Raw genomic sequence first — 25350 nt, forward strand, 5'->3', positions numbered from 1 at the left:
TCAGAGGCCGGCAAGGCAGGCGGGGAATGTTGGAGTCCTCCGTCACTGAAGCAAGCAAGCCTCATGTTAGTTTCAAGCTGCCTGGCTGCTGTCCACCATCTTGGCTGGCAGTTAATTTGCATATCTCGCTGATTAGCCAATGGGAAGGGTAGCAGTCGTACGCTAATTACCATGTTTCTCTTTTATTAGATAGGATAAAATAAAAACAAAAAAAAACTTTAAAAAAAAAAGTGTGAGTCCCAAGGGCCCCACGACAACATGATGCTCCCAAGGCACCCGAGAAACCCAGAAGTGTGTCTCCCAAAACCTTTGAGAGCAGCCCTCCCACAAGTGCAGGCTCCCTGGAGCTTGGAGGTGGGGTTTTCCATTCCTTCTTTTGTGACTTCTCTGGGTGTGCCTCGATTTACCCGAAAAGGTGCTACATATGTTTCAAAACTAAGGTGATTTTTATTCCCCTGTATTTCTATAGATGCAATAAGAGATTTGGGGAAGGTATGGCCTAACAGATAAAACAAATACCAAGTGTTAAATGGGCATGGAATGGAATCAATGCCATACATTTTCTCTCCTCTCCACAGGCCTCCTTAATCCCCTAGTTCCAATTCCCCAGAAACAAAGGGAGAGGCTGGAAACAGGTCTTGGGGCTGGGAGAACCCAGGTGCCTAGGACTGGACCACCTGTTTTCTCAGGAATAAGGAGATGAGCCGCCTTAATCAAAACAGGCCAAGCACTGGCCCGGAAGTTACTTTGCAGGATCTTCGGCTGGAACCCTGAGATGTACCAGTTGACACCCGTGCTCTGGGGTTATTTTTAAAGAGTTTCTTAAAGGACAAAGAATGATCTTTCTGGGCTACTTACACTCTACATGGCCTTGCTGCTCAAAGTGGTCCAGGCCCCGTGGGGTGGCATCACCTGGGAGCTTGTTAGAAACGCACAACCTCGGTGGCCACTCCCTGCTTCCTGAATCAGAATCCGCATTCCCAGTGCCCTGGGTGAGTCTTGTGCACATTAAAGTTTGGAACGCGCTGGCATAGAGGATCCTCCTTACAAATCCCTCCTATGATACTTAGATGCAGTTGCCTGTATTGTGGCTTCTACTCACTCCCTGCCTTCCCTATGCAGCAACCTACATGCTTTCTGCTGCCTGATATTACTGTTCAGCTTCATCATTATCATTGGACATTAGAGTCCCATTATGTCTCCTGAGCCTGGTATGCAGGGTCCTCTGAGACCTGGGCCCCAGACACCTGCAGCCTCTTCTGCCATCATTCTTAGAATGACTACAGCCTTGTGGCCATGCACATTCCAGACTGATTCCAGTCTTGGTGCCTTTGCTCTTGTCATCTCAGCCTAAAATGTCCTTCCTACCTACCCTGACTATCCTTTAAGACTCAGTGAAGGTCTCCCTTATCGTCGGAAGCTGTCCCTGCTCTGTGTCCACCTAATCACCAGTGCACACATAATCAAGTGCTGGGCTAGGTGACCCTCCTCAGGCTTCCATACTGACGCCTGGGGCCTGGCACGCTTACTGAATCCATACTGTTTTACAACAGCCCATCTCTGCCATGAGACTCTGAGGACCTGGAAGAATGAGACAGAACTGGGGTCAGTGCAGTGATGAATATGGACTCAAGCTACCTGCCTGGGATCGTGCCCCAGCTCTGCCACTGACTAGCTATGTGACCTTGGGCAAGTTACTCAACCTCTCTGTGTTTTACTTTTATCATCTGTAGAAAGGAATAATTTGAGATATCTACTCACGAGGTCATTGTGAGGAGGAAATGAGTTGATATGTAATAAATGCATGATATAAACATTTGCTACATTCTTTAATTATTCAGGTTTGCTCCCCCACCCCAGCCCCCCAGTGACTGGTCAGCATAGAGTACCTGCTCTGTAAATAAAATATTGATTGATTGATTGGCTGTATCACAGTACCTGTTTAGGCTTTACCTTATTTGACCAGCCAAATCCGGTACCTCTGTGAGGGCCGTATGATTTGTTACTTAACGCATGTAATAAATGAGGAAGGGGCCTAGAGAGGTTCCCTTGCTAAGACCTCACAGCTAATTCAAAGCAGGGGCAGGACAAGAGCTAGAGCTTCCTTCGGCTTGTCACTGGTGCAGCATCCATACCCCTGATGTTAAGTCTGCCTGGTGGGAACACACAGAATTTTAAGGACGGGTGTCTAATCATATAAACTTTTCTCCTAAATTTCTTATTGCCAAAGACCAGTGACCATGCCCATTCGCCCGAAGAGCGACAGTTCACTCCATCCTGTCACCGGAGGAGTCTTCCGCCAGTTCCTATTCCAATGTTACAGTGTCTGGCAAAGTCCTTGGGATGCATGCGACATCTTGACAATTATTAAAATGCAGGGAATAGAAAAACCACTGTAGACAGATAAAAAAAATTTTTAGAAATATTCATGGTATGCATTTTCAATATTGCAAGAAATTTTTTGCACAAGCACAATGACCAAAATAACTCAGACCTTATTAGTTTGTGCGCCTTCAATTCCTTTTTGCTCTGAGTATGAAAATGAACACTCGTACAATACGAAACAGCAGTCAATACTTTATTTTTGTTTTTACTGAAAGGGAAAAATTTCAACTTTAATTTGAATACTAAACCATCCAGAATATCTAGCTGAAAACGTGTTTTTATTATTTGCATTCTTAGGTTTGGCTTGTTATGCTTTTGGCATATCTACTGATATCACTCACAATATTTTTTTTTCGTTTCATACATTAATATTTAATATTCTTTAAACATTGTTCAACCTTAATGGTTGTCTAATTTCTGTTTTTCACCCACAGAGAAGCTATTAATTTATGAGCGTATAGGGCAGTAAGTAATAATTTGCATGAATGCCTTGAGCAGATATGCTTCCATAGGCCGCCCACAGCATAGACTCCGGCAGGGACGATAGCATCTATTGGCTAAGCTCCAGTGAACACTGCTTTACAAGAAGCTGAAAAAAAGTTTTTTAATCCATAAAGAAGTCTACTAAGTGAAAAATCAACAGAGATGACAGGAGCCGGTTTGTTTATGTTCCTTTTTTCCTTTTGTGTGTGCTCTGCGGTGCCCTGTTGGGAGAGATTTATGAGATGGCAAAGCAAGAAACCGAAGTGCTTTGAAGAACTGGAGACCAGCTCATCCTTATCTGAGTCCAGAACTTCCCTCTTCTCCCAATAACTCTGTTGACAAGCTCCATGTCCACGCATTGCCAGTTGAGCTAACGCCAAATGAGGTCAGTTGGGCAAAAAACCAACATGAAACTCATCCAGGGGTCAGTCAAACCAGTGGTTTAGCAATATCTAGACAGCTGAAATCTGCCCAATGTCCCATCCCATGGGTAACAATTTTTCACATTGCGTAGATTTGACCAATGTTTTGGGGCAGCCGGCTACCACCTGTGTTAAATCTTAATCTTGGAGTTGGAGGTACAGTTGCAAATTCAGAGGTGAGAGGCTACTTCATGATTGAAGCGACAGGGTGATTGCCCTCCAAATAATCGCAATACCTCCCTCCTCCAAACAGGTGTGGGGGTAGTTCCCCTGGGGCCAGGAAGTCAGTGATGAAGTCAATCACCATTCCATAAATTCTGGCCCCAGCATTCCCCTCCCTACTGCCAAGGTCAGCCTCCTGGTGCTATCTTTCCTAAGATTTAATCACCTCAGGACAGATGCCATACTGGCACCCTGAGGTAGATGATGAAGGTAGTTACCCAGACAATTTAGAACAGACAAAATAATGTTTCCTCCAATATCTGTATATTACACTCAGTCTTTTCAAGCAGCGACGTGATTGCTAAAATTTTCTTTATAAACTTTTTCCCCATCTTGAATAAGCTTTATAGATAATAGTAGTAGTTTGATAAAATTTCAGATTAGTGCCCACACTCATAAAGTCTCATCTCGTAATCTAGTATTTTGATATTCAGAAATTGTATTTAGCTGAAGTGAACGATTTTCCTAGCTGTTCAGGAAGTGAAAATACCTATTGCGATGCTAGGAAACCTAAGTCCCTGAGTTTTAAGCCAAACTTGAAAAAGTCATCCCTGATCTTTATATTTCTTGTGCTGAATTGACATCAGGCTACAGACTTTGCAGATGTGCTTTTTCTTATTTACATACTGAAACAAGATTAGTAGTGCTTAAATTCTGATCATGCATTTTTAGAGCCTCATTATTTTGGATTTGGGGTGGGGATGATTTTTGTTGGTTAGTAGTTTTGGGCTAACGTTTTCATGAGCCAAGAAAGCATATTTAGGTATAAATTTATCCAAGGATGAATTGCATGTTGCTGGTGATACAGTTAACTGTGACATTGCTTTCTCAACTCATTGCCTATCTATATATATAAAAGCCTAAGTGACCAGATGACTGGATGACCGGACAGTAGCTATGACGCACACTTACCACCAGGGGGCAGATGCTCAATGCAGGAGCTGCCCCCTGGTGGTCAGTGCGCTTCCATAGCGGGAGCTCCACTCAGCTGACAGACATGTGCCAGGCGCTGGGCTCACAGATGGCCAGTGTAGCTGCAGCGGCATGAGCCTCTACCATAGACATTCCCCCTCTATGCCCGAGCCAGCAGCAGGCACAGCGGGAGCTGGAATGAGCAGAGACATAGCACCCAGCCCGGGCTCGACCTCCTCCCCAGCCACCTGCCACTTCGCGCACTACTTCATGCTGCGTGGGATTGACGTGGACAGCAGGCTGGAGCCTGACGAGCTGGCGGGTAAGGCCCGGCTGTGGCAGCGCAGAGGTCCACCGATCCCTGCAGGCCACTCCAAGGGACCCCACCAGTGCACGAATCTGTGCACCAGGCTTCTATTTTATTAATAAGAGTTTTACCACTTGCCACTATGTAACATAAATAGCTGAGTTTAAGACTTATTAAAGATTTGGAGTTCTATTATTAAAAACATAATTATTAGCATATGATACTAATTTAACATAACTATGTAAACTGAGCATATTTCCTTCCTAAGAAATACAACTTTAAAACAGCCTCTCTTATATCATGAGCTTTGAATGCAATGCTACCATTTTGATGCCACAGAGAGAGTAGCACCGGGCTAAAGGGGCTGCCTCAGAAGTAAGCTCATTTGTCACTGTTACAACTCAGGACAGTAACATCTTGGGCTTTGCTTGTTTAGGGTAGGGTTGTCACACAGCGTGATGACACACCAGGGTTTCAGGGTTGGTATTGTTGCTAAATAATAAAACAGTTGTGAAATTATACTTTCTGGGATTTTTTGTTGTTGTTTGAAGGGGAGGAGAAAGATAATCAAAGAGAATGCAGACCATCCCATAATAGCTTCCCTATCTCTCTCCAACATTCTAAAAGGCTGCCTTGAGTGGCATCCCAGGTAAGTGCCCAGGGACTTGCAAAGGGAGCAAGAAATGACACATAGCCTGCAGCCCGGGTCAGCTTTCCATGGGCCAGTGAGCCAGGCCGGGGGAGTGCAGTCAGTGGTCAGGGCCTCTGTGTATGGTTGTATTGGCTGTATAGCCTGATTCTAAAATTTCTTCCGCATTCTTTTTCATTTTACCGGTGGATAAAATTTTAAAAGGAAGAAGGCCAAGACAGATGAAAAAACAAGAGTAGTGTAACTATATCATGCTATGATCAGAGAGATGCCATAAACATTTCTCTTGGTACCAAAAACAACACGATCATCTAAATTGAGTTTGTAACCATCCTGAGTAGTAATAAATGAGAAAAATAAACTGTTTATAAATTACCTGTGCTTCTGTTCCAATAGTATATACCACATGCCTTACTAATATTACCTGGAGAGAGATTAGGGTGGGGGAGGAGAAATAAAGATTGTTTTAAAATTTTGGTTAGAGTATTTATTTCTAGATCATAATGTAATTAATTTTTTAATTTGAGATATTAAAATTGGTAAATGCTGTGTCTTTACTTGGGAATTTAAAAGTTTGGCGGCATCTACAGAAGCATGAGGATGAACTCAACAGCAAAAATGTCCATGGATCAACACAGGGCAAGTGGTCTGACTACTGTCAACAGTGCTGTCTTCATGGGCCAGCTTAGCTCTTCTGCATGTTTCAAAATAAACCAGAATTTCCAACTGTGGCAAGTGGCAGCGATAACGGAAACAGCTAGCGTGTATGCAGTATTTGCTAGGTGTCAAGCATGTTATCTACATTAATACATTCCATCCTCACAGCAGTGTTGAAGTGGATTATTAATATTTTCACTTTTAATATTAAAAAAGAAACTGGCCCAAGATCACACCGATGGTAAAGGCAGAGCTAGGATGCAAATGCAGGTTGTCTGGCTTCAGCATTGCGTGCATACCCGAGGCATCCATTCACGACCCATCAGCCAGTTCCCAAGGTCGGGGGTTCACAAATCGTGACAAATCCAGCCCTGTTTGTGTACAGCCTTTGTACAGTTTTTGTATTTTTAAATGCTTTTTTAAATTTTTTTAATTTTTTTTATTTTTGCTGCAAAAAAGCTTTATTGTTTCATTTGGTCAAATGAATGGGAGAGAGATCCAGAAATGCTTTTTTTTTTAAATCGAAGGAAGTATAATATTTTGTGACATGTAAAAATTACATTACATGTAAATTTCAGTGTCCTTAAAATTTTATTGAAACACCTCACTCTTAGTTTATATATTATCCAAGGCTACTTACATATTGAAATGGCAGAGTGCCAAGGTTGCAACAGAGATTGTATGGCCCACAAATACTGACTACTTGAATCATTACCAAACAAAGTGTGCAAGGTCATCATTGAGCCACTGAGGAGAACAAGCAGGAGTCACCAGAAATAACATGGGGCTGTTAGAATGGGTCCAGCCCTAAAGTGGGAGATGAAATGCACCCATGTCAAGGACAGGCACAGAAGAACCAGGTACAGCCCTATCCAGTGCTGGCCTGTTCCAGGACAGGCCACCGTTCCACAATCCTCTGTGGCAGTTTCTTTCTAACAAGAACGATGAGAAATGCCCTAGTCGGTATGGCTCAGGGCATAGCGTGTCAGCCCACGTACTGAAAGGTCCTAGGTTCGATTCCAGTCAAGCACACGTACCTTGGTGGTAGGCTCGATCAATCCCCAGCCCTGGTTGGAGTGTGTGCAGGAGGCAACCAATCAATGCGTCTTCTCACATTGATGTTTCTCTCTCTGTGTCTCTCCCTCTCTCTAAAAGTCAATGAAAAAATGTCCTCAGGTGAGGATTAACAACAACAACAACAAAGATAAGAAAGGCGACTTCACATAATATTTTTAAACACTTTCTAAAATCAATAAGAAGTAATAAAACTACTTTCAGATGGTGGGAAATCATCCGCCAAGATCATTCCAATAACATTCCTACCAGGTGGTGGTTCAAGACAGGATAGTGTTTTCTGGAAAATGTAAGATTTCCAAATAGAACTAAAACAACAAAAATCTCTTTCAAAGTGAGCAAGAGTTTCATGATTGAATTTTTCTAAGTGAAATAAACTTCACTAAATTATATTTGCTGAAAATAAACCTGACTTGTTTATGTTTTTTAAAAAAAGATTGAACAGTGTTTTAATGAAGTTAACTGTTTTCAGGTATAACCATATTTTAGTATTTAGAATTAACTAAATACTGCCTCAAAGGCCCCAAATGTTTGGAGTAGATTAATATATGCCTATTTTGGAAGCAAGAGTGAATAAAATTATGTCTTTTTTTAAAAAAACTATTTTAAGTACTTGCTGTGGAATAACAGTTGCACCGTTATTTTAAATAATCTCTATAAAATGAACATGTTCAGCAGAGAGAAAATTAAACGTCAGTTATATTAAATCTGAATTTGTGATTTTTAAATAGAGTAAAAGCTTCAACAGTCAATAGTTCAGTCACCACCCAAAGGAAATGACATGCAGAGAGCCAGGTGGCTCTGGGTTTTATAGACCAGCATTGAGATGTGCTAAATGGCTAATAAAGCAGTAGATTATTTATTCCATAAATTTGTCCACCAACATTTATCGGTTGTTTCCCCCCTAGTGCCAGGCTCTCTGTTACCGAAATTCTGGAGCTGCAAAGACGACAGGGACACAGTTACTGCCCTTCTTCGGCTACCAACCACAATTCTCACACTTCTTCTATGTTTCTACTTCCAGAGGGGTTTTCTCCACTCCTCTGATAATTCTGTCCCACCTGGTTATGTCAGTTACTCCCACTGACAGTCTTATAGTCACAAGATAATTTTTAGGGCATCATTTCGTATAGCCTTCCTGGTCTCTTGAATAGGGATATGCATCCCGCTGACATAGCAGCATGTTGATCAGATAGCTATTGCTGCACAATGAACAATCATAACTCTTCACTAGATTATAGCAACACACAAGGTTTCAGCTCAGGAGTCTACAAGGTTAAGCTCATCTGGCTTCACCCAGCTGAAGCCCAGCCGCAGGTTGGTACGTAGATTTGCTCTTTGGGGCTCATCTTGCTCATATGTCTGGGGGTTGACTGGCTGTTAGCCAATCCAGAATGGCCCAGCTTATCAACCTGTAGGCTAACCCAGACATGTCCTTCTCATGGAGATGACAGAGGTCAGAAGTGAGTAAGTCCAAAAAGACAAAGTGCTTTTCAAGTTTCTACCTGTATCACATGATGGATGTATGAGGTATCCATTCACCCAGTGAGGAGCACCAAGGTTGTTTCCACCTCTTTGGCTATTGTGGATAATGCTGTCCTCAACACGGGACTGTAATTCTCTCTCTGAGCTCCTGATTTTGGTTCTTTTGCATTTATACCCACAAGTGGCTGGCTGTATCCCATGACAATCCTCTGTTTCATTTTCTGAGGACCCAACATACTGTTTTCCACAGCAGCTGCACCATTTTATATCTCCACCAAAGTACACCAGGGTTCCAATTACTCCACATCCTGCAACACTGGTTATGTTCTGGATTTTTTAATATATAAAGTGACAACCCCAATAGGTGTGAGGTGGCATCTCATTGTGGTTTTCATTTGCATTTCCCTGATGATTAGTGATGTTTAGCATTTTTTCATAGACTATGTTTTCTTATCCTTACAATGGGTAGCTACCACATTTATTTTACATTATTGAAGAAAGAATAGGTCCTTTTGGTATATATTCCTAGGATACTCAAATACAAAAAGCAATTTCACTTTTTAATAGTTGTTTTGTAATGATACAATACTTAATACAACAAGACTGCATATACTGCTTCACAAAAATATTCAAAAATTCTTACTCATCCTCCTATAACAGTCTGCTTTTACTCACAGAATTTTGTATCCATCATCAGCAAAATTAATATTTAGTATTTAACCTGTCATCACTCCTCAAAGATGTGAATAGTGCTATCAAAAGCATTTTTTCATTACTGAAAAAAAGAAAGGAGGAGAATGGAAAAACAAATTCACACTATGGGGAAAATGGTCATTCCACACTTAGACTTTGATTTATGCAAATGGGTTGTGCTTATTGAATCAACAGGGTCATTTTGACATGTAACATATACCACACACTAGCCCTCCACTCAGGACAGGCCACATAATCTGTAGGCCCAGGGCAAGATGAAAATACGTGGAACCTGATAAAAAATTGGTAAGAATTTCAAGACAGCAACTGCAGAACACTAGACCAAGTGCCAGGACCTTCTAATTAGAGGGTAGTCACACACTCATAGAGCCAGTGCTGCCTCCATGGTAAACCGAGATGAGGATTTTTTTAGGGCACCTTTCATGTGTCAGAAAACTATGCACAACCAGCCCTGTGCTCCCCAAGTAATGGTAGGAGAGTTAGTAAAGGCCTGTAAAATCTAATGAGGAAGGAGGGTTCACAAATTGTACTTATGACACCAAGTTCCCCCTGCCGCCCCGCCCCCCCCCGGCCCAGAAAATTCCAAGGAATCACATAATTTCAAAACCCAGACATTCACTTTGAGGCTGGAGTTTTGCAGGAAGCCAGAGCCAGGTTACAGAGCAGTTATTTCCCTGCTTGTCATAATTAATTTCTCGGCAATCATTGTCAGGGGAGAGAAAAGTTTCTGAGAATTAGACAAGCACACAATATCCCCAGTCAGTACGAACACATAGTTCAGGGGAGACTACAGGGAGACCCAAATCAAGCCTGGCTTTACCACGCTCTATATAACTTATTAACCTTAAGCAATGAAACGGTTCTGAGAATGAGAAAGGAATTTAAATGAACAATGGGGAGTTATCTTTCCTAAGTACTTGAAATTAACAAGGATCCTAGGAATTTCCTGACATGAAACCGGACATTTGGAGAAACCCAGTTTCCCAGCACTACCCACTTAAGTAATCAGAAGAAGTTTCCTTTCGTTGGTGGTGATTTATAAAGTGAGCAGTTGGCCTTTTCATCTATTATTGTTGTCACAAGATTTATTTCCTCTAAAAATGTTTTATGTTTATTCACAAAACATAACCAGCAATACAGTTAGAACTTGAGGGATTTCTTCTTGATTCTGCAAATTACATTAATGACATAGTAATAGCTTTAATATAAAACTACAGCTGTTAGATGGACACATCATTCAATCAATGGAAACAAATCATTTTCTCTTATGTTTAATGATTCTCTCAAGAATTGAATCTAAGAAAACAAAAGTCAATCAATGAAGAGGTTGCATATATTGTCTCTCTCATCAGTAGAATTGAGGACAAAGGTTTCCTTTATTGTGTAAATTTCAAGCATTGGAAATCAATTTTTGTACAGCGGAGGAGGGGGATGTACGGGGTGGTTATCAATGTCTGATTTTCATATTGTAAAATCCCAGCAGAACCTACTATTATTGCTTACCGTGGCTTTTTCTGATTGTCCAAATAGTCTATCAACCAAGATTAACTTACTTCAGGAAAATGCTGATCCTTTAAGCCATATCATAAACAATAGGGAACTCAGAGAGTCTGAGGCCCCATCACAGTCCTGTCCTAACTGTTGTGCGTCAGTTGAAAGAATGAAAACACTATGTAGGACATGGGCAGCAGGCCTGTGAAGATGTGATGTTTGCAGACTGAGAGCTTTGTCTCTGGTTTGAACTGGTCTACATAGCTGTGGAAGACTTCTTTGAACTTGGAGCTATGCAAGAAGAACATGAAATGAAGCCACTAGTTAGCTTTCATTGCTCCTTTTACTGGTAGACGTAGCCTGGGCTTAAATGTTGTAATGCCAACTGCACTATTGCCACCAGCCTAGAGACAGTGGGAAGAGGGGTGTAGGAAAATGCAGAAGCAGTGTCGTCTTGAGTCTGAGGCTAACGTCCCATATTAACTCATTAAAGATGTGGTCTTCCTTATTAACTTCTTCTATTTAAGGCCAATTTTGTTTTATAAAATGCCCTTGTTTATTGCTGTTTATGGTGTGAGGACCACATTCTAAATTCTGTCTTAACTTTTTCCATTTACAATGTCATTTGATTTAGCCATTCCTTCAACAGCGCTATTACCCTCAAAATAAGAGAGAGTTTCATTGTCTCCTTGTTATCTCTTTGTCCCCACCCTCCTTATACCCTAACTGGGTTAATCATCCTAACACAGCCACCAGCATGTCCCTCCCCTTCAATCTCCCCAGAATGGCTCCCAGAGTCAACTGTCTACTTCTCTACATCTCCACTGCCATTTCCTCATTCAGGTCCCCAAGGGAGCATGGGTTCAGGGTCAGGACCTTAGCTTTGCTTTTCAGGGATTTCATTTGTTCAGCTCACCTGGGGTTTATTCACACCAAACTCATGAGGCTGAGCCAAAAGACAGCATCATTTTCAAGAAAAATGCAACCTGTGGGTAACTAGAATATTTCACCAGCTGCTCAATGTTTTCTTTAGAAAGAAACTGAAGAATGCTCTGTAGTTGGATAGTTAGAACATTGGGACTTGATTGACATTAATGAAGAGTGTAGTCATGTGATGATAGCCAGCATCAGTCAGAAAATATTTATTACATGTCTACCAGTTGTCAAGTACTGTTCCAGGCCCTTAGGGTTCATCAGTGAACAAAAGTGACAAAAAAACAAATTCCTCATGGAGCTTATAGTCTATGGAAACAGAATAGACAGACAATAAAAAACCGTAACTCTGACAAAATAAATAATTTATGTTGTACGTATATGAGTTGAATTGAGCCCCCCCCACCCCACCCCCAAACGATAGGCTAAACTTCTAATCGCCAGTATCTCAGAATGTGACCTTATTTGAAAATAAGTTCTTTGCAGATGTGATTAGTTAAGATGAGATCATACTGGAATAGAGTGAGCCCTTAATCCAACATGACCGGCTCAGCAGTGGGAGACAGCCATGTGATGATGGAAGCAGACCCTGGAGTGATGCAGCTGTGAACCGAGGAGCACAAGGATTGATGGCCCGACCAGATGCTGAAAGAGGCAAGGCAGGGTTCTACCCAGAGTCTCAGAGGGAGTGTGGCTCCCTTCCTCTTGATTTGGGTCTTTCGGTTCCCAGAACTATGAGAAAGGAAATTACTATTGTGCTAAGCCACCCAGCTTGTGGCACTTTGTTCTGTCAGCCCTAGAAAACTCATACAACTGTGTTCGAGAGGGGTGTGTGCTAGAGGCAGTTTCAGGGAAGAAAGGAGGGTTTATGGTGCAACTCTCCAAGGAGGTGGGCTGCAAAGGTAGAAAGAGTGATCAGAGTAGGCTTCATGAAGAAGGTGAGATTTGAGCAAAGACATGAAGGGGGTGAGGGAATTGGCCATGCGGGCGTTGGGGAGAGTGCTGGGCTGAAGAATGGCCAATGTAAAAGCCCTAGGCAGGAGCTGATCAGACATATTAGAAGATAAGCAAGGAGGCTCTTGTAGCTGGAGCAGATGGGGAAAGGAAGTGTTGGGGGAGGTGGCTCACTTTATGGTGCTGGCAGTGGGTGGGGAGAAGTTGCTGGACTCTGAATATGGTTTGAAATCAAGAGCCAATATGACTTAACTATGGATTGGATGGTGAGCGTTTCATGTCTCCCAGATGCTGGAAGACCCTGTAACTTCTTGGAGAGTGTTGAGACTTCCAGGAAAAATGTTTCCTCATTGATTTTCCCTTTCCTGCAAGTTATATTCAGATGCCTAGTCCACTTTCATGAAAACATTATCATGGATTGATTGAAGGAATTAGATTGCAGCATATATACAGGGTGTCCCCCAAAAATGCATACACACTTTAATAGCTGATAACTCAATTTTGAAAATGAAATGTATTTTTACAAACACTGCCTTCATCATTCTTCAAAGTGTATATACATTTTTTGGGACACCCCATATTTTTAGTGTAAAATTATGTACTATATGTACGTGATTTTTTTTAAAGTACAAATTGTACAGAAGGATAAAAGTGAAAGTTAAAAGCCTTTCTTTCTTCCTCCAGTTTCACAGTTCAGCTACACCCACTGTTAACCGTTTGGCTGCTGACGTATTTTTTCGGACATATGCCAAAACTGCGGCACTAATTGCGCGTGTATGGGAAAAAATGTAAAACACTTTTTATACAATAAACTCACTTGTATTGCTTTGCAACAACAAAAATTAAAAAATACCAATTGTTTACATAAATTTGTTTTTAGAGAGAGTGGAAGGGAGGGGGAGAGACAGAGAGAGAGAAACATTGATGTCAGAGAAACACATCGATTGGTTGCCTCCTACACATGCCCCGACCCACACCAGGAATTGAGCCTGCAACCAAGGTACCCCGGAATAGAACCTGAGCCAACTTCAATTAGAGGGCCGATGCTTTAACCACTGGGCGAAACTGGCTAGAGCTACCCGACTCTTTGAAATGGCTCTACGATATAATATTGTGTACACAATGTATGGTTTAATTTGCCTATCCCTTATTGATTAACATGTTTAAGGTTACAATAGACAACTTTCTAAATAATGGCAGTAAAAAGTACAAATATAGCACGATGTGCTTGGCACTATTCTGAAGAACTCATTTATTTCTCATGACATTTCAAAAAGCAGATCATATAATTATGTCAAGTTTTCAGATGAGGGTTCTGAGGTACAGAGGGGTCAAATAACTTGGCAAAGGTCACACGGTTGATGAGTGATAAATCCAATCCTTCCTCTACAACTTCTCTAGTTCTTTGTACCTCGTGGAACTATAGTTATAGGATAAAATTTTAGCTGCAAAATTATTGTGTCAAAGAGTATGCGTATTTTAAATCTTGATTGATAATTTCAAGTTGTTTTCAAAAGAGATGTACCAATTTACAATATGAAAGGGTGTCTCTCTACATGCTTTTAACAATATTGCATGAATCAGATTTTTTAATCTTCACTAAACTGTAGATGAAGAATAGCATCTCATCTGTGTTTTCATTTTTATTTCTTTAATTGCGATTTAAATTTGTTTATTTAACATTTCTTCCTGTGTTAATTGACCATTTGTGTGTGTATGTGTGTGTGTGTGTGTGTGTGTGTGCTTGTTCATGTCCTTTGCCCATTAATTCATGAGTTCCTTGTATATTAATGAAATTTGCCCTTTTTCTTGCATGTGCCAGATACTTTCCCCTGCTTTTTACTTGTCTTTTTGCCTTTAAGCCTTTTCCCCTGGGTGAACATTTAACAAATTAATAATCTTTTTCATTTTTATAGTTTCTATTTTTACTAATTCTCTTAGTGAGAACTTCAATGACCTTCTTTTCCCTGTGTAAGGGTATGTTGAACTAAATGACAATCTCAATTGGCATTTCCAAAGGAATATTTTGATTTCCAAAATGATACTATTGCAAAAATATCATTCATGGTGTATCTATGGCCAAGCGGAATGGATGACATTATGGTTTGCTGGATTCACAAGTGGTTAAATTATTTTATTCTATTAAAGTTCATTGTGATCAATGCAACTTAGAAGGAGATGATATCTAGTGGTGCACCACTAGTCTCTGTATTTAGTTCCATTCTGTTTGATATTTTGATGAAATATTTCAATAGAATAAAATAGGCATGCTTACCAGACTTAGTAATGGCACAAAGTTGGAAGGTTTGCTACCATACTGAATGTCAGATACATATTCAAATTGATGTTGACAGCTTGGAACAATCAGCCAAACTAATAAGATGAAATTTAATAGGGATACATGTAAAGTTCTGCAATGAGGTTTAGGAAGTCCCTGACGAATTAGAAGATGAGAGACACCTGAGTCATTGGCAATTCAAAGGAAACTGTTTAGTGAGTATAATTTAATGAAAATTGCAACACTGGCCAATAAACAGAATTGCCAGAAGAGCTAACGAGCTCTTGAATTACATTAATAGAAATAATTTAATCCAGAATAAAAACAGTAATAGTCCCAGATGTATGTCCTGCTGGTATGCCTACACTGAGAGAACTGCTTTAGCTCTGAGTGTCATATTTTAAGAAACACATTGACAAAATGGAGTTTCCCCAAGAATGGAAACCATGTCATTGGGATATTTAAACTAGAAAAAGGAAACTGTTATTGTGAATAGAGTAATCATCTTTAAATATTTAAGGGATTGTTATGTGGTGGCATGATTATACTTATCCTATGTTACCACAGAGACTGGAACTGGGGTAAATGAAGTTATAAAAAGGAAGATGTCTACTTTGATTAAGGAAGAATTGCCTAATATTTAGAGCTGTCCGCGAATTGAATGATTGCCTTATGAGAGAGTGAGATTTACATCATCAGGAATATTTAATCTGAGGTTCAGGGGTGTTAAAAGAGGAGTCAAACGTTGGTTGAAATCAGATATAAGATCAATTGCAGGGAATTTGTTACATGTGGTTGAAACAGGGCCAATGCTTGCAGCTTCAATGTTAGTCCTATAATAATGTCACTTTCAATTACTAGCATTCTGTTGAGATTAGTTGAATTGGAAAGAGAATCAAGGTTTCAGCTTCTCTTATTTGTGTTACAGCCAGTGCTATGGATGCATCCTTGGAAGTATGTCTTGTGGGAGAAAATCATCCATCATTGTCTATTAATGCAAAAATAAATAAATAAATAAATGACCACTGGTTTGATTATCTTAAAAATTCTTTCAGCCCTAGCTGGTTTGGCTCAGTGGATAGAACATCAGACTGCAGACGGAAAGGTCCTGCGTTTGATTCTGGTCAAGGGCTCGTACCTCAGTTGCAGGCTCCTCCCCGGCTTGGGCCCTGGTTGGGGCCCTGCCTCCCACTGGCCACCACATTAATATTTCTATCTTTCCCTCTCTCTTCCACTCTCTCTAAAAATACCAATGGAAAAATATCCTCAAGTAAGGATTAAAAAGTTTTTTTAAATTCCTTCAACTCCTGAGAATCTAAGGTTCTGCATCCAGGAAAGCTGGTATAGCTTCAGTGGGAGCAGTTGGTTGGAGACGGGTAGCAGAGTTTAAGAAAAGAAGTCGTTGGCATCTGAGGTGAGGAATGGTCTGGCTACCTGCAAGGTCTCAGGAGGGGAATATGGGAACTAAAAAACACACCAGGGTGGACATTGAAGGTGGAGCTTGGTCCCATGGAAGTTACAAGAGACTAACTTTTAGAACAGAGTTCAAAGAAACCGAGACCCCCCTCATGGCCTTGACCCAGCCTCCCTTTCCAAGTGTCATCCCCACCCTCACCCTGTCAAATCAAACTACTTGCAGTTTCCTGAACACATGGACCCCTCTCATTGCCATACTATCCCCTCTTCCTGGGATGCTGCTCCCTCCTTTATCTACCAGGGGTCAACTCCTCCAGTCTTCCTTCCAGACATCATTCACACATCAGCTTCTCTCCGAGGCTACCTGCCTCCAGGTAGAGGCAGGCACTTCATCGTCTGGATTCTAATTGCATCCTTTGCATAAAAATTACATTAGTATAATTATTCTTCTTAATATGTCTGAGTCTCTTACTAGAACTCGAGCCCCTCAAAGCTAGGGACCATGGTCTATTGATTTTTCTGTCACCAGAATGTAAATTGTGCTGGGTACTTATTTGTGGCTCAATAGATATTTGGCAAATGTATCAATGAATGAGTGCATGAGTCAGAGGACAGCCACCCAGCTGAGCCCATGCTGTGGATGCAGATATTCCGTTTCCATAGTTAACTACGAAGAGGAGTGAGCCCCCATGTGATGCTGGGCAGCCTCAACTATGAGGACTGAAACATTTCTTGGATCAAGAGCCAGGCAGGCCTTTATAAGGATGCTCAAATTTTTCCTGAATTCCTCTAGAATCCCTGGCACAGTGTTTTGCCTAATAAATATGATGGTTCATATTATTATGTATATGTATTTGTGCAAATGAATGAGCAGATGTATGAATAAATGAATGAAAACCATTTCCTCAAGTGCAGGTTGCTTTTCCCGAGTCTGGATGCCTACAGTTATCTGTCCCTTGCTCCTGCCTTACTTCATTTCCTTCCAAAGACATCTGTCTTCTCAGGCTGGTCAGTGAGGTGGTTGATTCCAATGCAGTGACTGCCTCCCCTGCCCCACACTGGCCACCAGCTTGGACTTCACTCTTATGTCAGGTGACTTCCCTTCTCCTTCATTGACTGCTTCCCCACCCACATTGCTATTGACTTTTCCAACCAGAGAACTGCTCTGCAGGAAAAGGTCCATCCTCAGGACTCCCCTGCTCAAAGTTCAGGTCCTGCCCCCCAAAGTTCAACCTGTCTCCAGGCATTGCCTTAGCTATTTCCACACTTTAATGATCTCTCTTTCACTTCCCTACTTAATTTTTTAAAATCCTTGCAGCAAGAGATCTGTTTAAATGCAGCCAACACTTACCCAGCACCTGTCATATGTCACCCCCTGTGCACAAGGACGAGTGCTACACAGCCCTGTGCTCCTGGTACTCCAGCTCCCACTGGCTGTCCTGCCTCCAGACTTGGCTTACCATCACGCAGGCTCACTACCACCTAATTATACCTGATTTCTCTATAGTGTTACTTCCCCCCCACCCCAACCCAAGAGATTGCAGAATCTACTTCTTGGAAACCTATCACAGCAACCAGCTCCATGCTAGATTCAAAGTAGGCACAGTACATATTATCACCCAAGTTGGAGGGGGTGGGTCTTCATGGGTAGACTCATCTTAGAAAAATAATTTCCAGATAACTTTGAAAAGCACCTCTCCTGCTCTCTTGGATTGAGGTGAGTTGGGGAATTCTACTCTTTCTACTTTAACTTTCTCACCAAATAAAAGAACTCAATTTTCAGAGTTTTCAACAGCAATCAAAATCATCCCTTTTTGTCAGTATCTGTCAATGGAATAATGTTGTTTGCACCCTTTCTCTGCCTGAAAACTTGGTCTCTGTCATTTTTAAGCGATGGTTCCTGGTTTCTTATTCCCCCTTTGTGTCTAGATTCAGCTTTACACTGGTATGGTTTTTTATGTCAGAGAGGGGAAAGATGAGGAAAACAAGTTGGACCTATAATTCAGAAACACGTTTTCCATATGGAAAGACGTGTGCCATCAGCTAACAGTAAAGTCTGTTCCTTTCTGGGCACCTGACTCTTCTTTGACTGGGAAGCACTTCTCAAAAGGAAAAAATAAAATAAAAAATAAGCCACCATTAGGGGTATAAAAAAGATTGCAGATAGCTGGAAAGCGGATTACGCAGCACAACGGGATGAAATAACCCACAGCACCAAGAGCCAGGGCTGCTAGGGATCAATTACCACTGAGCCCATAATGATCTTCTTACATCAAAAGCCCTTTCAGGACATAGCAACATACCTGCCCTGCGAAGACTCTTGAACCAGAGGATAATGTAAGCATCAATACTATATCCTTTCTCTTTTGTGAGCACTTTAGAAAAAGCCCGGCAGAGTATGACTCTGGTATTAAGTGTCATTTTAAACAATACTTTGAAACCATAATGCAATCTTACTTCTGAAATGTGAAGTATTTCCCGCCACGGTGGGTACACCTGGCACGTCTGGTGGCTAATAAAATAAATCTGCGATTTTGCTTTTTCACTTGCTTTCTCACTTCTTGCCTGGCTGAGTAAGTTGCAAATCAGTTGAACTCACCCTTCTCTTCTGTTTTGTTTCAGGATCTGGTATTTGTTTGTGCTTTATCTTCCCCTACCTCTTAATAAAAAGAGTAAACCAGTCTGCCTGTGAGAGTATTGACTGTGCTAAGAATGCGGGATTGTGTTGCAAAGGAGCTCAGGCCTGCAATGTTATCACTCAGCAGGACTGGGTCCCATCAGAAGGCACATGGTGTGCCATGACGTAGCTGGTCTCCGACCACAAAAGCAGACTTTTCTCTGTGAATTAGACAAACCACACAAAAGGCAACAATAGCTAGCATAAACACCATTTAATACTATTCACAGGCTATTGAAGAGATGGGCGGTGACTAAGAATCGCAGCAAAGCCAGGACATTGTGGTCAGATGAAAGGAGGCCTAGTGAACAGGAAGCATCACTGGAGCAGGCTGACAGTAACCATATAACGCCGGGATTGTGGGGCTGCCATTTACCCCAAGGGTCTTTACAGTCAGAAAAATAAAGAGAAATTAAAGCATAAGGAATCCTCTTTGTGGGCACTTAAAGCCCATGAAGCAACACAAGAAGCTACACAATTGTCTTTTCAAGGCTCGTCTGTGCTTTAGATAATTATGAAAAGGAAACATTTGGGATGTGCTTACTTATAGGATTCTGTATCAGCCATTGGGAAGAGGCATCTATAAAAACAGATGAAATTTTCACAGCAGAGTGAATGGCTTTCACCTGATTTTAAAACAGGAAAAGCAAACAGTAGCTGGATTAGTCAAGCTAGTCACATACCAAGAAGACAGCTCCTCTTTGGTATGTGAGGTGTCCAAGGCCGGGCAGCCCTCATTTTCCACCAGGTGCTTACAGAAAAAGAAAATTAAATAATCTACTAAATTAGATAAGCCATTGGACATACAATGCCTATTTTTAAAGTATTGCATCCCTCTGTCTAACGGAAATTAATTCATATGAACATTTTAAAGCAGAAATTTAAAGTACTCCACCCTCTTCTCTTTTTTTTCTTTATTTAAGCATAATGGGTGCACCAAGCACAATGAGAAAGATTAGTGATGAAAGCTCATGAGGTTTTAGAAGGGATCCCAGAATATTGTTGAATGTCATTTTACTGAGGAAGAAAGGAGAGCCAGGGAATTAAGGGACCAGCCATAGTCACATACCTGTACTGGCAGCGCAGGCTAGACCCCAGGTGTCCTTTATACTACTCAGTGCGCTTCCTACTATCTTGGATATATAAATATAGAAAAATATCAATTGTGGGAAACTGATATAGGGTTAAGCCTCGGACTGACCTGCTGGCAAAGTCACAAACAAGTCCCAGCTTAGAGGGCACAGACCTCTTAGCATAATTACGCTTGACCTTATAACACTCCCTAGATCTTATCTGGGAATCTAATGAGCTGAGGAAGTGCAGGAAGTATAACCATGGTGTAAACAAGTGAAACTCATAAGAACAGTGTAGCTTTGGTAACCACTGCCTTGCTTACCGCTCACTATAAAAGCTTGGCGAGGCCTCAGCACAGTGGAAGTCCTTCCTCTTGAGTTGGACTTGCCGCCTGGTCCCCTAATATTCCCAAATTATCCCGTGTCTTTTCTTTTTCATTTGTTGTGCAGCTCCTCTTCCAGACCTGAACCCTGAACCACACAGGATGTGGAGGGAAACACGACAATCAATATAAAACATAGAAAAAATTTTTAATATAAAAATAATTGTCTTTGCCCAGCCAGTATGGCTCAGGAGTTTAGCGTCAACCAGGAGTTCACCATTCAATTCCCAGTCAGGGCACATGCTCAGGTTGCAGGCTAAATCCCCAGTAGGGGGCATGCAGGAGGCAGCTGATCAATGATTCCCTCTCATCATTGATGTTTCTACTCTCTCTCCCTCTCCCTTCCTCTCTGAAATCAATAAAAATATTTTTTTAAATAGTAACAATTATCTTCGTTGTGAAATAAACTTTTCAGCTGCTTATTTTGCTGTTTAACCTGACGTCATTGCTTAACCTTCCCTGCTTCAGTTTTACTCTCTCAACACTGGGGTTAGCCTCAAAGGGTTGTTGAGAGGGATTAAATGAGCTGGTGTATATAAAGTACTTAGAATAGTACCTGGTCCCGAGTAAGCGCCCTGCACATGTTTGATATTGTGGGAGGTTTGATTGGCCAGAGGCACAGACATTGACAGGACCAGTTCTAGGGCCTTCTAATTGCAAACCAGAGCTTTTTCCCTAAAACTGTTATGTCTCTTCAGAACTTACAAAATACTCTGAGAACAGTGAAACTGCCCAATGTCACAGGCCATGTAGAATAAGGCTCTTGGTCAGTGGTTCTCAACCTTCCTAATTCCGTGACACTTTAATACAGTTCCTCATGTTGTGGTGACCCTCAATTTCATTGTTATAAATTGAACATAATTAAAGCATAGTGATTAATCACAAAAACAATATGTAATTATATATGTGTTTTCCAATGGTCTTAGGTGACCCCTGTGAAAGGGTCGTTCAACCCCCAAAGGGGTCGCAACCCACAGGTTGAGAACCTCTGCTCTTGGTAGAATTTGACTACCTACATTAAATTCTGTTTTCTTTAAAGCAGTGGTTCTCAAATTTTAGTAAGTATCCCATTTTGTCAAAATGCATTTAAAAAATAAGTGCATTAAAAAAGAAGTGTAGGGAGGGTTTTCCTCAACATATTCTAATTCCATAGGTCTCATGTGGGGCCCAGGAAACTGTATCTCTAAAAAGCACACCTCACTTGCCCCCCAGGTGATCCTCATGAAAGTTGTCCAAAGATCACACTTTGAGAAAAATTACCTTTAAGTACAGATTGCCTTCTTCCTCCCCACCTCCACCTTCTGGTGGGTCTCTATTTAATTTCTTATATGTACTATGAATCAACTATTGCCAGTTAACTCAGTTTGCTAGCAGTCATGCTCATGAGCGGAAGGATTCTTTTATACCAGTGAGTTAACTAGCAAAAGCTAGTTCTGCTGGTAAGCCAAGCCCATTTAGCCATCTCCAAGCTCCAAATTCTGGCTCTAACTCTGGCCAACCATCTTGCCAATGTGAGCACGATGTTTCAGAATAGGGTATCTTTGCCAATACCCTCTCAGAGCAGGAAACACTCCACTGAATGGCAGGTTTATCAACATCAGACATTTATTTACTCATCTACAGATCATCTATGTCAAGAACTAGCTCTGGAAAATGAAGACTTAAACTACACAAGCCACAGTACCTTCAACCCTCAGGCAGTTTGTAATCTACGAGGGAAAGTAAAACATATATGCACTTTGACTAAAAGGTGCTTTACTCGTCTTGGTTGTTCTGCATCTAGTTCAGCTGCTGATTTCTCTCTTTTCTACTGAAGCTGCAGAAGTGACACAGGAATCAGATAATGGGAGAAAAGCCAGAGCAAAGAAGATAAAGCAGGAAGAGGCCATCTACTGGCAGCTTTCCCCCTGTCCACTTCTCCTTCTTTCGTGTTTGCTTGACTCCTCCGTGCATCCTGAAAAGGTTGTGTACACGCATCTTTCCTATGTAACTTGAGCCCCATCCAAAAAGGTGTACTGAGCAAGTGTTCTGTGCTGGGCACCGTGAGCAGTCCCAGCCCCAATAATGGGGAAGGAATGAAATGGGGCAGAGAAAACTCTTTATAGGATGGTTTGTTAGTGTTTTCTCTCTGCTCCAAACCATGCATAAGACTTTTCAAATAATGACATTATTATTGGCTTTATGACCCCATTTGTGATGAAGATTTGGGGAGGTCAAATAATGTCCCAGCATCACACAGCTGGTAACTGCTAAAGAAGAGAATGAAGCCCAGTTTGATTCTTAAGTTCTCAATCTTCACGTGTCTGCATGTTTGAATTCATATTTTCTGTGCATTTACTATATGCCAGGTACAGCGCAAGACAGAGATTATGTTAAGACAATGTAATGAGTTCTATAATGACAGCAATTAACTGAAAACAAAACAGTGGTTCTGAGCCAGAGGCAAGGCTGTGATCCTCACCCACCAGGACTATTTGTCAATGTTTGGAGACATTTTTTTTAGGAGCAGGGAAGGCGGCAGTGGCCTTGGAGAGGTGACAGGGGCCAGGAAAGTGCCAACTTGTGTGCCAGGCTGAGTGTGCCTTCATTCTATCTAGGGAAGTAGCAATGGCAGGAATCAGAGGGGGCGGGGACTGGTGGTAGAGGCCACTCTAATGAGGGCAATCTGGGGAGCAGGCACGATGGGAGAGAAGAAGAGACAGGAAATCAACTCTCTTTGACACCTTAGTGGGGTGAGGAAGAGGGAGGAGCCCAGGCCGAGGTTCATAGTGTGGAGGACTGGGAGGTGTTGCAGTGAGAGAGAAGGCCCTATCAGCGGCAGGCGGGCTGGTTACTCAGGATGAGTCTCCTGTTGGCCTCCGTATTGTTTCATTCAACCACAAATGGGTAATGATGAGTATGATACACAGGTCCTATTTTCATAGATCCAGAAATCGAAACCACAAATTTAGCTACAGATAAAGTCAAGTTTCCCTTGCTCCTGGGGCCCTGGGAGTTCATGGGAAAGGGAAACCCAGCCTTTCCTTACGACTGCTCACCCCTCGACCATGCTTACATCTTCCCTTCCCCACAGGTTTCTTCTTAGGGTAGATCGTAATCCTTGTTTCCAATTTCAGTTGTTCCTGATAATTTGTTTTCCCCCCAACACATTACTGAGGCTGAGCTTCATAAGGTTATTAATGATCTTAGCACAGAAACCCAATGGCCTTCAGGCTTCATCTTCTGCAACTAGTTTGCAGAAGGACTAGTCACCTTCGGCCTTTTCCTTGAAATGCTCCTCTCCCTAGTTTCTAAAGTCAATGCTTCTCTCATGATTCTCTCACGACCACTTCTTGAATTCTGCTTGGGCCCCAAAAGTGGAATGTCCCCAAGAAACTATTCCTGAGCCCCCTGGCTAGATTGGTTTGCCAAAAGTATTTTTATATAGACTATATAAAGGTAAACTTTAGCTCAGTTCTTGCTTAAGTCATTACAATTTCTCAATTATTGGTATAAAATAAATTCAATTATATGTTAAAACACATGTATATACCCAGAGTTTTAATAATTGTAAAAGTTACTGAAAATGGCAGAAAATAGAATTGACTATTAATGTCTATAGCTTTGTATTTGTGGTAATATGAGAAACCACTCCAACTCTAAGTCAAAAATAATTCTAACTTTATAACCTTTGAAAACAACTTAATATATAATTATATTCACATGGCATAGGGATTTATTTTTAAATACAATTGGCATAAATAAATATATGCACAAATTTAGACAATATGCATGGTTTATAGCAAATTAAAGAAGATTAATAAAATATTCCAGGCAACATTTTAAACGATCCTAAACTTAAATCATTACGTGGCTTGTTCCTGAGTGCAAAGTCTTGATTGAGTTTATTCTCATCGCTGGCACACCGTAGACACACAGGTCTTCATTTTGTCAGTGAAATTACAATTTATTACAGCATCATACAGTTGACACTGACTGTCCAGTGGGTAGCACTGGCACTTGCCCCTTCATCTGAATCTTGTAACAGCCAGTGGTCCTGAAAAAGAAAATGTTTGTGTTTTCTCTGCCTATGCTGCAGGAGGAAGCTGGGAGCTGAGTAACAGGCAGAAAAGCAGGGCCCTCACTCCTTTGGGGAACTTTTCAAGACAGCAGCCTCCAGATGGGCAGAGCTGGCAGCTGCCTTTAGGCCTGTGTGAGCGGTATGATCTCATGCCTTTCTGAGCCCGGGGACAGCACTGAGGGGCTTTATTCGCACTGCACCTGCCCCGTAAGCAACAGCATTGATTTCTGCTCCCAGGAACCCTCAATAAGTGGAACTATTCACGGAGTATGCTTCCCTGTTTATCACCCAGGAAGACGAGTCTAGGGTCTCTGCTCCCTCATGACTATAAGTGATGGAACTTTTACTTTCCTTTTCCAGGTTATTTATTTTTGTAAGATACCACAGAAACCAGAAACCACACACAGCCTCAGCGCTGGATCTGTGAGCAATGACACAACTTATCTTCTAATTTTTAAAAACATAATGCATTATTATCTGCTGCTGCCCACTGACTCATAGTAAATTTCTCATAACTGAAAAAAAGTCAAGGCAAAGCATTAAAATGACACTTTCGCCTCTATTGTTTCTTTTTTTTACTGGGAATTTTCTTTATCTTTTGTTTTGTTTTGTTTTGGCAGGATTAGCTAATTAACCATAGTGGATGGTCATAATAACCCAGAGAACCTGAGAAATTAAAGGGACTTTGTAAGATCAACTTACCCTTGACTAAGTTAAGTGCAAAGCTTCCCAGAGGAATAATTTTTCATTCCCTCTGCAAGGACATCTAATCTAA

This window comes from Myotis davidii, unplaced genomic scaffold, assembly GCF_000327345.1.
Source record: "Myotis davidii unplaced genomic scaffold, ASM32734v1 scaffold419, whole genome shotgun sequence".
Classification (NCBI taxonomy): Eukaryota; Metazoa; Chordata; class Mammalia; order Chiroptera; family Vespertilionidae; genus Myotis; species Myotis davidii.